The sequence below is a fragment of the Asparagus officinalis genome, chromosome 8, assembly GCF_001876935.1.
Source record: "Asparagus officinalis chromosome 8, Aspof.V1, whole genome shotgun sequence".
NCBI lineage: Eukaryota > Viridiplantae > Streptophyta > Magnoliopsida > Asparagales > Asparagaceae > Asparagus > Asparagus officinalis.
The window spans coordinates 112,816,788-112,830,593 of record NC_033801.1 but is presented as its reverse complement, the minus strand read 5'-3'; positions in this window follow the sequence as shown (position 1 = coordinate 112,830,593).

Genomic DNA, 13,806 nt, shown 5'->3' with positions numbered 1-13,806 from the left:
AACTTAGTATAAAATAGAACTAACGTGGTGTAATTTAGAACTAACGTGATATAAAATAGAACTAACGTGGTATAAATTAGAACTAATATGGTTAAAATTAGAACTAACTTGATATAAAATAGAACTAACGTGGTATAAAATAGAACTAACGTGGTATAAATTAGAACTAACGTGGTTAAAATTGTTAGACCCTAGAGGGGGGTGATTAGGGTCTTATGCTAATCTAATCCGATTAAATACCAATTAAAATTAATTAACAAATTATTCTTGCAAGAGAGATATTTAATATGTTACAAGTAAGAATAAGCAATATGAACAAAGGTAACTATCCTAGAAAAGAGATATACTATGAGATATATGCAAGGATATATAAACAACACAAGGGTAAACAAAATGAACTAGATAGTTGATCATATAAATAATGAGCTATGGACAATGGCGATATAAGATATGAACATAAATATAAATGAACGCCAAAGCACACTCAAACACACGATATGATCACGAAGTTCGGACCTTCCGTCCTACGTCTCCGCTCCCCACTCCCGGGGAGAAATCCACTATCACAACCGGATTTTCTACGCTCACCCGAATAACGTTTACACCTCACAGTATCGATTTTCAACGCTCACCGATCAACGTCACTCCTCACAATCGGTTTTCTAGTTCACCGAAAACTTCACAACACACTCTCGGTTTTCTAGCCCACCGAAAACCTTACAACACTCACAATGTAACAAATATAAATTTGTTCTCTACAATAGATGAGAACTCAATTAAGCACAACTCAATGTTATAATCTCTCACAACCCTACTATACTATGTATGTAAATACAATAAGCTCAAAGTGGGTGTGTGTAACAATGAGTGAAATCAAAATCAAACTAAACTCAAATATAAAATCTAGCTTAAGAACAATGATAATCAAACAAGTATGTAAATGTAAAGCTAGAGTTGAGTTTAGGAAAACTTCTCTAGATCAAGATGGAGAGATGGAGATATGAGCCCAAAACAAGAAGATAATCTCCTCCACTTGTGAAAACCAAAACAGCTTAAACCAAACCCTTAAACAAGCTTAAAACAAGCTTAAACCCTTTTTCAAACCCTTGTTTAAAAACTTCTTTGCTTAGTTGAAAGATAACAGCAATAGGGTATTTATGCCCACTCAAAATCTCAGCCAAAACCTTCAAGCAAAAGTCCAAAAAGCCCAGAAAAAAATCAGCTCAGAAAATAACCGTTGGAAAAGCAACGGTCACATTGGCAGAGCGACGATCGACCGGAAATTCTCGCGGTCGACCGCGATCCAGGTTCCAAACGGAGAAAACGAACAGAGAGTTCTTCGGTCGACCGGGAGAATTTCCGGTCGACCGCCGGTACTGTAGCAGGTATATCCAGTTATATAAAATCAGTTAAAAATAGTAAAACAGTTCAAAAAATTATGAAATTTTGAGGGAAGGTTCTAGACATGTATAAGAACATGTTAGAGAAAGAATTTCTGAAAAACCATTTCCCAGTTGAGAGAAATAAATATTTGAACACAGATTTACAGTTTCTGAAAAACTGCAGACATACACGATTTTGTAAAATCAATTTGGCACAGTAAATCAACTCCAAAAATAGTAAAATTTTGAGGAAAGTTTATAAACATGTAGATAAACATTTCAAAGAAAGAATTTCTTGAATATCACTTTCCATTTATGAAAACTCATCTGTTTTGTAAAACATGCACGAACATGCACGAATGAAAAACATGATTTTGTAAATTCCATTAAACATAACAAACCAATTCCAAACTTGATGAAACTTTGCAAAATGTTTATAAACATGAAAACAAACATGTTACAAAAATAAATTTTCAATTTTCATTTCTCAAATTTGAAAACTCATTATTTTGTAAAAACATGCATGAATATGAATTTGTTAAGAATATGTTTTTGACAAAAAGAGTTTAAACGCATATTGAAACTTTATGAAATGTCTCCATAAACATTATAACACATGAATATAAAGTAAACATGGTCAATAAAACAATATCACAAAGTTTTCTCAAAATAGCTCATTTTGTGAGAAAATCCAATATTGTGTGTGTATATGATATTGAGCTTAGAGTATTAAACACACATAATATAAACCTATACTAAATTACTCAAGCTTGATCTTGATCTTCATTGTAGCTCAACTTGGTATACATGCGGATGAAGCTTGAACTTGATCTTTAACTTTGAATTGCAAGGCTTCACTCCACTATTCCGCCAACCTCCATTGGATATGATCGTTGAAGCTCTATTCCATCCATCCTCCAACTCGTTGTTTGAGAACTAACACTGTGCAGAATAGAACTAACACTCTACAGATTAGAACTAACACTTTACAGAACAGAAATAACTTGGTATAAATTAGAACTAACTTGGTATAAATTAGAACTAACGTGTTATAAAATAGAATTAACGTGGTATAAATTAGAATTAACGTGGTATAAATTAGAACTAACGTGGTTAAAATTAGAGCTAACTTGGTATAAAATAGAACTAACTTGGTATAAATTAGAACAAACTTGGTTAAAATTTTAGAACTAACTTGTTATAAAATAGAACTAACTTGATATAAATTAGAACTAACTTGGTATAAATTAGAACTAACTTGGTATAAATTAGAACTAATGTGGTATAAATTAGAACTAACGTGGTTAAAATTAGAGCTAACTTGGTATAAAATAGAACTAACTTGGTATAAATTAGAACAAACTTGGTTAAAATTTTAGAACTAACTTGTTATAAAATAGAACTAACTTGGTATAAATGAGATATAACATGGTATAAATTAGGTTTATAACGTGGTTTAAATTAGAACTAACATAAATTAGATATAACGTGGTATAAATTAGATATAACGTGTAATAAAATAGAACTAACAAGCCATCACACGCTACAGAATAGAACTAACACTGTGCAGATTAGAAATAACACGCTACAGAATAGAACTAACACTGTGCAGATTAGAACTAACACGCTACAGAATAGAACTAACACTGTGCAGATTAGAACTAACAATCTACAGAATAGAACTAATACTGTGCAGATTAAAACTAACACTCTACAGAATAGAACTAACACTGTACAGATTAGAACTAACACTCTACAGAATAGAACTAACTTGTTATAAATTAGAACTAACACTCTACAATTAGAACTAACACTCTACAGAATAGAACTAACACTGTGCAGATTAGAACTAACACTCTACAGAATAGAACTAACACTGTGCAGATTAGAACTAACACTCTACAGAATAGAACTAACACTGTGCAGATTAGAACTAACACTCTACAGAATAGAACTAACATGGTATAAAATAGAACTAAAATGGTATAAATTAGAACTAACTTGTTATAAATTAGAACTAACGTGATATAAATTAAAACTAATGTGGTATAAATTAGAACTAACGTGGTGTAAAATAGAACTAACTTGGTATAAATTAGAACTAACGTGTTATAAAATAGAATTAACATGGTATAAATTAGAATTAACGTGGTATAAATTAGAACTAACGTGGTTAAAATTAGAGCTAACTTGGTATAAATAGAACTAACTTGGTATAAATTAGAACTAATGTGGTTTAAATTAGAACTAACTTGTTATAAAATAGAACTAACTTGATATAAATTAGAACTAACTTGGTATAAATTAGAACTGACGTGGTATAAAATAGAACTAACTTGGTATAAAATAGAACTAACGTGGTATAAATTAGAACAAACTTGGTATAAATTAGAACTAACATGGTATAAAATAGATAAATTAGAACTAACTTGTTATAAATTAGAACTAACGTGATATAAATTAGAACTAACGTGGTATAAAATAGAACTAACGTGGTATTTCAGTGACAAGGGGAAAAAAGAGAAATATTATGGATGATGTTGGCAGCTTCTTACAACAGAAGGCAAAATTCGTAAGCCAGCTTGATTTCAACTAGCAAAACTATGGCAAACATTAAAGAGCATATTTCAACCAGTAAAAGAAACTTTGCTTCCCAGAGGGGACTGAAATAAACTTATAATTCTTTTCAACATAATATATTAGCACTCAGAATGATTCATTGATGACTTAGCTTTCATTTCAAAGCTCGTGAAAGGAACCAAAACCAACAAACATAGAACTAATAAATCTGCATATATCAAATTTGAAATCTGCTCGTGATGTAAATGCATTGATGACATTTAGTTCTAATACACTGGAGTTGGAGCAGGTGGTCTCTGCAGACCATCATGATCGGAGCGGCGGCGAAGAGAGAGAGAGATGAGAGAGAGAGAGAGAGATGAGAGAGAGAGAGGCATGGTTCTTGAATAGGAAGGGGGCGCAGTAAACGAGTACAGTCCCATCAAAGGGGTAAGTTCGTAACTTCCCATGGGCTTTTTTTTAAAAGTCATACTTTAGGGCCTCGTCACAAATACTGTAGGTATTTGGGGCTTATCCACATGAGGGAAAAATACAAGGGGGCTGGTCACATGAAGTTTTTGCTTTTGGGGCCTTGACACATTTTTCCCAAAAAACAAATACATATTATAAATACGCTAATTTCACATTTTGCAATTAAAGGCAAATACTGATGGTGCTTTGGTTTATGGGAATGGATAGAAGTAGGTGGGTTTAAAGATAAATCAGAGTAAAACTTTAGGCACAAAGACAAAATCCCCTGTATTGAATTGAGTGCATGACGTGGTTTGGCTCAGTCCACAAAATGACTCATCAACGTTGCAATTTTCTTTTGATTATCTAAACACTCTCAAACTCTATTAAATTCTCATCATATGATTGTTGAGTTTTGGGTATCAAAACTACCCAACTCTAAACACGGGATATTCTCGTTGTGTCATATAATAATGGTTCATGTCATTATCACTAGTAGATCATGTGAATCCTAGACGTGGCTTCCATAAAACTCATATGATGTTGCATTGTTGAGCATAAAATGCATATAATCTTTTTCTTTTTTCGCAGAATATACATGTAACCTTCTTATTTTGTCAAATTTCAGTTGAGTTTTCTTGATAATGATTCTTGGTTTAGGTGCATATAATTAAGGAAAAATTGTGTCAAGGCTCCAAAAGCAACATCTTCATGTGCTGCAGCCCCTTTACTTTTTTCCCAAAAGTGAAGGAGCTGCAGCACATGAATATTTTGCTTTTGGGGCATAATTTTCCCTATAATTAAATATGTAGTATTGCTTTAGGAAATTTATTAGTCTTGTAGTTTGATTTTTGTGGATATGTTTTCTGATTATTATTAGTTTTATTCTTTTATCTTTTGGGGCTCTATTTGTTAAGAGACAATTTTTTTTTACCCAAGAGGCTCAAAAGATTTTGACAGGGTTTATCTACTAAAATCAAATTGCAGGGTATTAATACCTAAGCAAGAAAATACAAGAGGTCTTTGCGCAATTAACCTTTTATTTTTTCCATCTTATCCGCGGTTTTAAACTACGGAAACATGACGTGATCCAAATGTGGATTGAGGTATGGTATATGGTACATTTAGCGTTTATTGTGTTTGAATCATGTACAGTATGAATATAAGAGATACCCATCCAAATCTGATTAATGTCATCCAAGTTTTTGTTGTTATTATTGTTGTCCTTTTCTTTTTCTTTTGGGATAACAATGTGATAAGTGGTAAATTTTGAACCAATCAGTCATCCAATAAATCATATCATAAATCATATCATAGATATTTTTGATTAAAAGTAGCACTTGTACAAAAGATCCAAATTATTAAAAGTTGTCCACATCTTCTCGTAAGGAACTTTGCGTTTGATTGCATCACATACTGTTCATCATCTATAAATCTAAATATCTTGGACTTTATCTCTTTTACATCTGCTAACATTGTCGAAGTCTCTCTTTGGAACGTAGTAGGCAAGCATTTGGGTTCCTAGCTTTTATCTTAAAAAAGAAAAAAAGAAATTAGCTCTTCTGGATTTAATAAGCACTATTTTTTATAGCGATTTAATAAGCACTTAAGTTGACAAAAGAAAAAGTGAAGTTTCTCTATTCCCCGTGATTAGCTCTTCAGCATTCTTCTTGGAGTACATTTCTCAGAATCCTTCACAAGTCTTACGCCCATGTTTCCCATGGATTTGATATGATTTCTCATATTTGTATATGTTGGTTTAAATTCCAATTAGGTTGCTTTTTTTTTTTGGGAAAACAAAACATGTGAGGTGTCCTATTCATTCTATTAATCAAAAGGAAAAAAACGATCAATTTAGAGTTATGAACAGAACATATAGAAGGAATATATCAAGTAGTTCATATTCTGAAATAGGGAGAAAACATTGTCGTCATCTATTACATAAAATCATAGATACTTGATACAAACCTATTTATATGTTGTTTAGTCCCCTAAACTGATAATATTAAAAAGTTGCATCTGCTGGCGGCCTCAGTATAAAACAAACGTACATAGTATATGGATGAAAAATGATACAGACACACCCTCGGGCACACTTCCGGCCACACCTCCTTTAGCTACAGTGCAGGGGGCCCCACTTGAGATTTTTTTATAATCTCAAGTGGGACCCACTGCACTGTAGCATGGGGTTGTGGCCGGAGGTGTGTCCGAGGGTGTGCCTGTAGCACCTCCCTGTATGGATACAATTGAAAAACAAAGGAAATTGTAGAAACTAAAAACTATTCCCAAAAGATGATGGCAGGTAAGAAGTTGGTATTGTCTCCTCTGCGCTTGAGCTACTTGTACTTCTAAGAAGCTCCCGTATTCTTCTTTCACTGGCTACTTCTTATACCATAGCTGCTTTATTCATGCTTGAGTTCTCTGCCCAGGACAGAATGAAATATGCAACATTAGAGGCTATCTTTTAAGGCTCAAACACTTCTTTATTAAACACCACATTGTTTCTTGCTCTCCATAAATACCAGTATATAGTAGGAAAAGGAACAGCTAAAAAAGATCTAAGTATAGGATCTCCAATCTTTAGGTTGCAAAAACTCCTCAAAAGATATAGGTAGTGCATGCTGATATGAAAGCCACAAGAGAAAATATCCTACACTTTTCTTGACAAAGCACAGTGGGTAGAAAAGATGAGCATCTGTTTCAATATCTTCATGACAAAGAGGCATGAGAAATAAAGGGGCTTCTTGCCAGCCTTTTTTTAACAAGATTATCCTTTATTTGAAGTCTTCTTCATAAAAGGATCCAATAAAAGATCTTACCTTTGTGCGGGAGAATTGATTTTCAGATTTAAGAAAAATTGTTGTAGAGAACTCCTCCACCATTAATAAGCTCATAGAGGGAAGTAACTATGAATACTCGGCCAAATAGCCTCATCATCCGCATCGGGATTAATAGTTGTGGAATTAGTTAAAAAAGTCTTTAGGTTCTAGATTTCTGCTCTTTCTGTATCTGTAGATCCTCTCCAAATGATAGGATGACAATTTCAAGCTTCCTCAATGCATAAACCCTAGAGTTCTAATACTAATACTTTTGGAGAATGCTAGCTGATATGCTAAGGAAAATAGACTCTCAAAAGAGTTATAATCCAACTATTTGTCCTCCCAAATCTAAACTGCAAAACCTTAATCTAACTTCCCTTGAGCTAAGCACACTTAAGGCTTGATGAGTAAAAGATAAATCATGGAAAAAAGAGTCTGAATCTGGAGGAGGTGTGCATAATAGGTGTGGTTTATTTTTGAGATATAAAGAGAGGATAATTTTCCCCACAAGAGAATTAAGAGAAGGGGCAGATCCAAAAAATTATAGTATTATAAAATTATAGTACATGATGAGAACGTACTCAATACACTTTATTGTTATATATGGACTTTTTACTTTCTAATGAGCTAATTCAAATTGTTACTAATTTCTCTAGTGTTTTTAGTTTTCTTAGGTCTTGGGGTACAATTTTAATAATTTATTTTGGAGGTTGGGATGGGGTGGGGGTGGGGTGGGGTGGAGTGGGGTGGGGGAGTAAAAATTGCATGATTTTGCATGCAAATTGTAAATATTTAGGGGTGCAATTGCACCCTTATCTGGGCAGTAGATCTGCCCCAGATTAAGAGAGATAGTTTTCCAACTCCGTTTAGACAAAAGTGCAATATTGAAATTGTTGAGATTCAAAATACCAAGACCCCCTTTTCTCTTATATTTACAGACATCGTCTCAACAATCTAAGGATTTAGAAGAGCTAACTTCTTGATTTTGCCCCTATAGAAAATTATGTCTTATTGTACGGTCGAAAAATTAATGTTGGATTGATTCTCTTGTTTTAAGAAAACTGGGTTCGATCACTTGGTATGAAATCCTTACAATCACTCACACACTCTCTCGATTACAGATGAAGAAAAGATTAATTCAGCTTCTCCTTGTTTAACGTGGGTTCTTGGTGGCGAAAGGATGCTTCCCTCGATGCTTGAGTCGAGATTGCTTTTCGTTGACGATCAGGACAAGATTGCTGAAGTTTCTCACGTTCGTTAGCCGGCTAGAATTGAAGTTCGAACTCCGGATCTGTACGTAGAAACTCTTATCTCCGATGCTTCTTGAAGTCCAAGTCAAAAATCTCCAACCCTTTTCTCTGTAGCCATCCATGGCTATTTATAGGGTTTAAGCACGTAACCGACGTGCTAAGATCACGGGTAGAGGGGCGTAACTGTCTCCTCCAATTCAGCGCACGCCGTAACGTGCTCCTGAAGATTAGCCTATGTGGCTGACTAGGTCTTCGGAGCCGTTACAACTAAATCTCACGTGGACAACGAACCTCATCTTTAATTGAAACGGGGTTCGTTATGTAAGACGAGACTCGATACGCAGCGATGTTCGTCTTACAAAGTATACTTTGTAGTAAATAGGCTTCTTCTGACGAATTTTATCTTCACTGACTTCGTCTGACGAATTTCATCTTCGCCAACGAACTTCGTCTTCGATAGTTGGGTCCAACTGCGTAGTAAACCTGATGACTTTCCCTTAGACGAACCTCGTCTTCGCTAAAGAGCTTCAAGTCCGATGATGAGCTTTATCTTCACTGACGAACCTCATCTTTCGAAGATGAATGTCGAACCTCGTTTCCAAAGACGATTTTCACTGTTTGTTGTTGAGTTTTACTCCTCGACGACTTGCATTCTAGAGGTTGATTTTCACTAAACGATGAGCCTTGTCTCTGATTGAGACGAGGTTCGTCTTCCTGACCATCCTTCTCATATTTTGAAATTTGGTATTTTTGAATGTCTACACTTATCTTATACATTGTGTTATTGAGCTATTTGGGGATTATATAGGAAGACATGAAGTACAAAGGAAGAGTGGATAAAACTAAATTAATTAGTGTTAACCTTCCTCCAAAAGGTAGACTCTTACATTTCCACATAGATAGCCACTTTTTGAAAGAGTCCAAAAGAGGTTGCTAATCTTTCTTGCATAAATATCTTTTTTAGAGGAAAACCAAGATATTTGAAAGGAATAAAGTTGAGAGAGTAGTTGAGATGTTTGGCAAGAGAAGGACCCTTTGTGATAGACTTATCAAGGTAGAACAAATTGGTCTTAATATAATTAATGCCTAGACCAGATATCTCCTCAAAGATATAAAAATGGATTTTAATATAGCAAAATCATGAGTTGGCAACTATAGAAAATCAGTATGTCATCAACAAGTTGGAATGATCTTATTGAGTTAAGTCCCCATTTAAATGAAGCTCTAAGAGGTTTACTAACCTCACACTCTTATGAAGCATTTTATTAAGAACATCAACAACAAATTATGAAAAACATAGCGGAGAGAGGGTCTCCCTACTTAGGACCATGTTTACAACAATAATTATAAAAAGTATTAAGAAAAGAGGGTCTCCCTACTTAAGACAATGTTTACAATGAAATTTTTTGGATGGAGAATCATTCACAAGAGTGGATGATATTAAGGAGGATATGCTTAATAGGGGGGATGAAATCTTAGCTTACATAATCAAAGACTTTTATAAGATCAACCTTGATAACACAAATATCCTTCTTTCTAGAATGGTAGAGTATTTCATGAGCAAGAAGGATGAAATCCAGAGTGGATTTGCCTTGCCTCTATGGAATGCTGATTGGAATCATCAACTAGAGAGGAAAGGAGAGGACTTGCCTAGATGCCAAGGCTTTGGAAAAATTTCTAAATAGCCCATTAATAAAACTGATAGACCTAGCTAGGATCTTCGAGGTCCCCTTCCAATTTGAGAATGAGAGCAATGAAGGAGAAGTTAATGTTATGTAAGGAAGATGCATTAGTGAATCAAAGAAATTAAAAAAATATCTTCTTTTACAGAATTCCAAAACTGTTGGTAGAAGAGAATAGGAAAACTATTTGACATAGGAAATTTCTCTAGGTGAAGATCAAAGATAGTTGCCTTTATTTCTTCATGGGTGAAATGTTGGTTAAGGGAGGTCCACATTATCATTTGGTACAAGGAGGTCTAATGTAGGATGGCTGAAGAACTATAGAGATTACTAGCTAAGAAAATATTAGCATAATAATCAAAGAAAGCCTCTTGTTTGTCTTGCTTAGATATGATCAACTGGTCATTAACCACATGATTAGGTACAAGTTTTCCTTCTGAGATTTGAGGCATATTTTAGGAAGAAGGCTATATTTGAGTCACGTTCTTTAAACTAGAGAATCCTAGATCTCTGTCTCCAATAGACTACCTCATCTTCGGGTATGGAAAGGAGGTTCAACTGCATGTTGTGTCTAGAAACCAACTCCTTTTTAGAAAGAGGTCTAAATTCCTCAATAGAGTTGAGTCATTCCAGATGGAAGAGAGATGTTTTTTTAGGAATCTAAGGATTTATGAACATAATTTTTTCCAGCATTTGATACGATGTTTGAGGAGTTTGAGTTTTGAGAATAGGCTAGCCACTAGGTTGCTTTGGCGCCTTGAAAGGAGAAGGAGCTCCAGCATAAGATAACAAAATCATTGAAAGACAGGAGAAAGAGCCATGCTTTCTCAAGCCTAAAGATGTTGGAAGACTAAAAACTTCCAGAGTCAAGAATAATTAGATTGTGGCTAGAGCAAGATGCAGGGAAAGCATGCTGAATGAGAGAGGGAAAATGAGGCTCAAAAGAGGATGAGATAAGTAATCTATCTAAGCGAGCCAAAGATGGATTAGCTCTTTTGATTGGACAAGATAAAATTTCTTTCAGAAAGAGGTAAATCCACGTGGAACAGAGAATCAACAAGAAATTTGATGGAATTAATATCTCTAATAGATTGAGATCTACCACTCCTCTCACTAAGAATCAATGTAACATTAAAATGCCCAAAAATGGCCCATGGAAAGGAAAAGATTTGACTAATTATATTAATCTTTCACCAATAAACATCTTCGTCTTTCATATCTATAGGGACATACTCCAAAATGATCACAAATTTCCAATTAGAAATATTATGTGTGAGGATAATAGAGACTGAGAAGACCCCATATATATGAATTAGAGCAAGTATGGGAGAATTATTCTAACCTAGTAGCACAACTCCTCTAGATTTTGTGACATCTTAAGATAGCCATGAATTAGGTTTATTACCATCCAAAGCCTTAAGAGTATGAGGTCTAATATAGCTAAGCTTAGACTCTTGCAATCCAAATAATGTCGACGCTAGAGAAAAAAATGCACTCTTTAACCAATATTCTTTTATAGGATTGTTAAGACCCCTAAAATTTCAAGATTAAACTTTCAATAAAAAAAATAGATGTAATATATACAAGAATTCAGTATATGCTCTTTCAAAAACATATTTAACAACTATGTAATGAACTTAAATTTTCTAAGCTTATTAACAAGTATACCACCAGGGGGAGGACTTCTTTGCCAGCTCCAGAAGCTTGTGGCAAGGGACATGAGCAATGGATCAAGAAGCCTTTCTCATCATGTGTAGCCTAGGAGGTCTTTTAAATCTAGGCAGCGGAGTAGTAGATGAAATACCCTCTAGAGAATCTTTGCAGGTTGCACTTGAAGCGGATTGGAGTATTGGGGTCTAAGCGAGCTGAGGTTGAGATGAGACGCAAGCAAAGAAGGGTATATTTGGGTCAGTTCTCCCAAAATTTAAGATTAATTTTAGAGTGGTGTTAGGGGCACACCCCCTACCACACCACCAACCACACCCCCTCTCCTAGCGCTACATTAAACCGAACCTCACATGAGATTTTAAAATTTTTAAAATCCCATGTGGGGCCCGGTTTACTGTAGCGATGGGAGAGGAGGGTGTGGTTGGTGGTGTGTTAGGGGGTGTGCCCCTAACATTATTTTTAATTTTAATGGGTACAACCCTACATTTATACACCAAGTTAAGATCCGGTACCACATTAGTCTGGCTTGCACAGTCCGTGGGAATTGTAAGGTTACAAAGAGGATCTTCTGATTCCTTGAATCCCTCCATATTTCCTGATACATTTAAAAAAAATTAAAATTACCATTTCGTCCTTAGCTTCTCTAGCTACCGTGGAAGGGAATTCAGTCATCAGCTAATCCTACTTATCTTGGGTAACTTCCAAATCTCTTCCTTCTTTATCCCCAAGCCATTCTGAAGATTCTGATGATATGTTTTCCTTCTCTGTGAACTCCTGAAAGTACTCCTTGATCCTACTATTCTTCTCTGACATAGACTTCCCAATTATAATGTACTAGGGGAATATCAAGGGGTAATACATGTATCAATCTTCTCGAAAAACTAAATAGACATCCACATTATTTAATTGTTTCATAACACTCCCCCTTGAATGTTCAACATTACACAAAGAATATGCCTCATTAAAACTTTACTAGGAAAAAACCAAGTGGGAAAAAAATCCTAGTGAAGAAAAAAGAGTACACTATTATTGTTTATTAGTTTCTCCCATTGATTCAAATAACATTTAAGATCTTTCAACCGATGGATTCCAATATTTTTTACCAATTTCTCAAAAGTTGTAGTCGACAATGCCTTGGCGAATAAATCTGCCAGATTATTACTCGATCGAATTTGTTGCACAACAATTTCATCATTCTTTTGCAAATTATGTGTAAAGAAGAATTTTGGTGAAATGTGTTTCGTTCTATCTCCTTTATTATATCTTCTTTTTAATTGAGCTATACAAGCTGCATTGTCTTCAAACAAAATAGTCAGAGGATTTTTATTTTCAGAAGACAATCCACTATTCTTTCGGATATAGTGGATCATCGATCGTAGCTAAATACATTCTCGACCGGCTTTATGAATTGCTATTATTTCAGCATGATTCAAAGAAGTTGTAGCAATTGATTGCTTCGTAGATCGCCATGAAATAACGGTATCACCACATGTAAATAAATAACTAGTTTGAGACCTTGCTTTATGCGGGTTAGATAAATACACAGCATCAGCATATCCAAGCAATTCAGGTCGAGAATTATAAGAATAAAATAAGCCAAGATCAATTGTTCCTTTATCCAAGCAATTCAGGTCGAGAATTATAAGAATAAAATAAGCCAAGATCAATTGTTCCTTGGAGATAGCGAAAAATATGCTTTCGAGAATTATAAGAATAAAATAAGCCAAGATCAATTGTTCCTTGGAGATAGCGAAAAATATGCTTTATATCGTTCCAATGCATTTTGTAGGAGATGAACTAGATCTTGCTAATAAATTCACAGAAAAAAATATATATGGTCTTGTACAATTAGCAAGATATATTAGTGCACCTATTGCACTGAGATATGATACTTCAGGATCAAGAATCTTTTCATCTTCCTCTTTTGGTCTAAAAGGATCCTTAGCAGGATCAATTGACCCGACGACCATTGTGG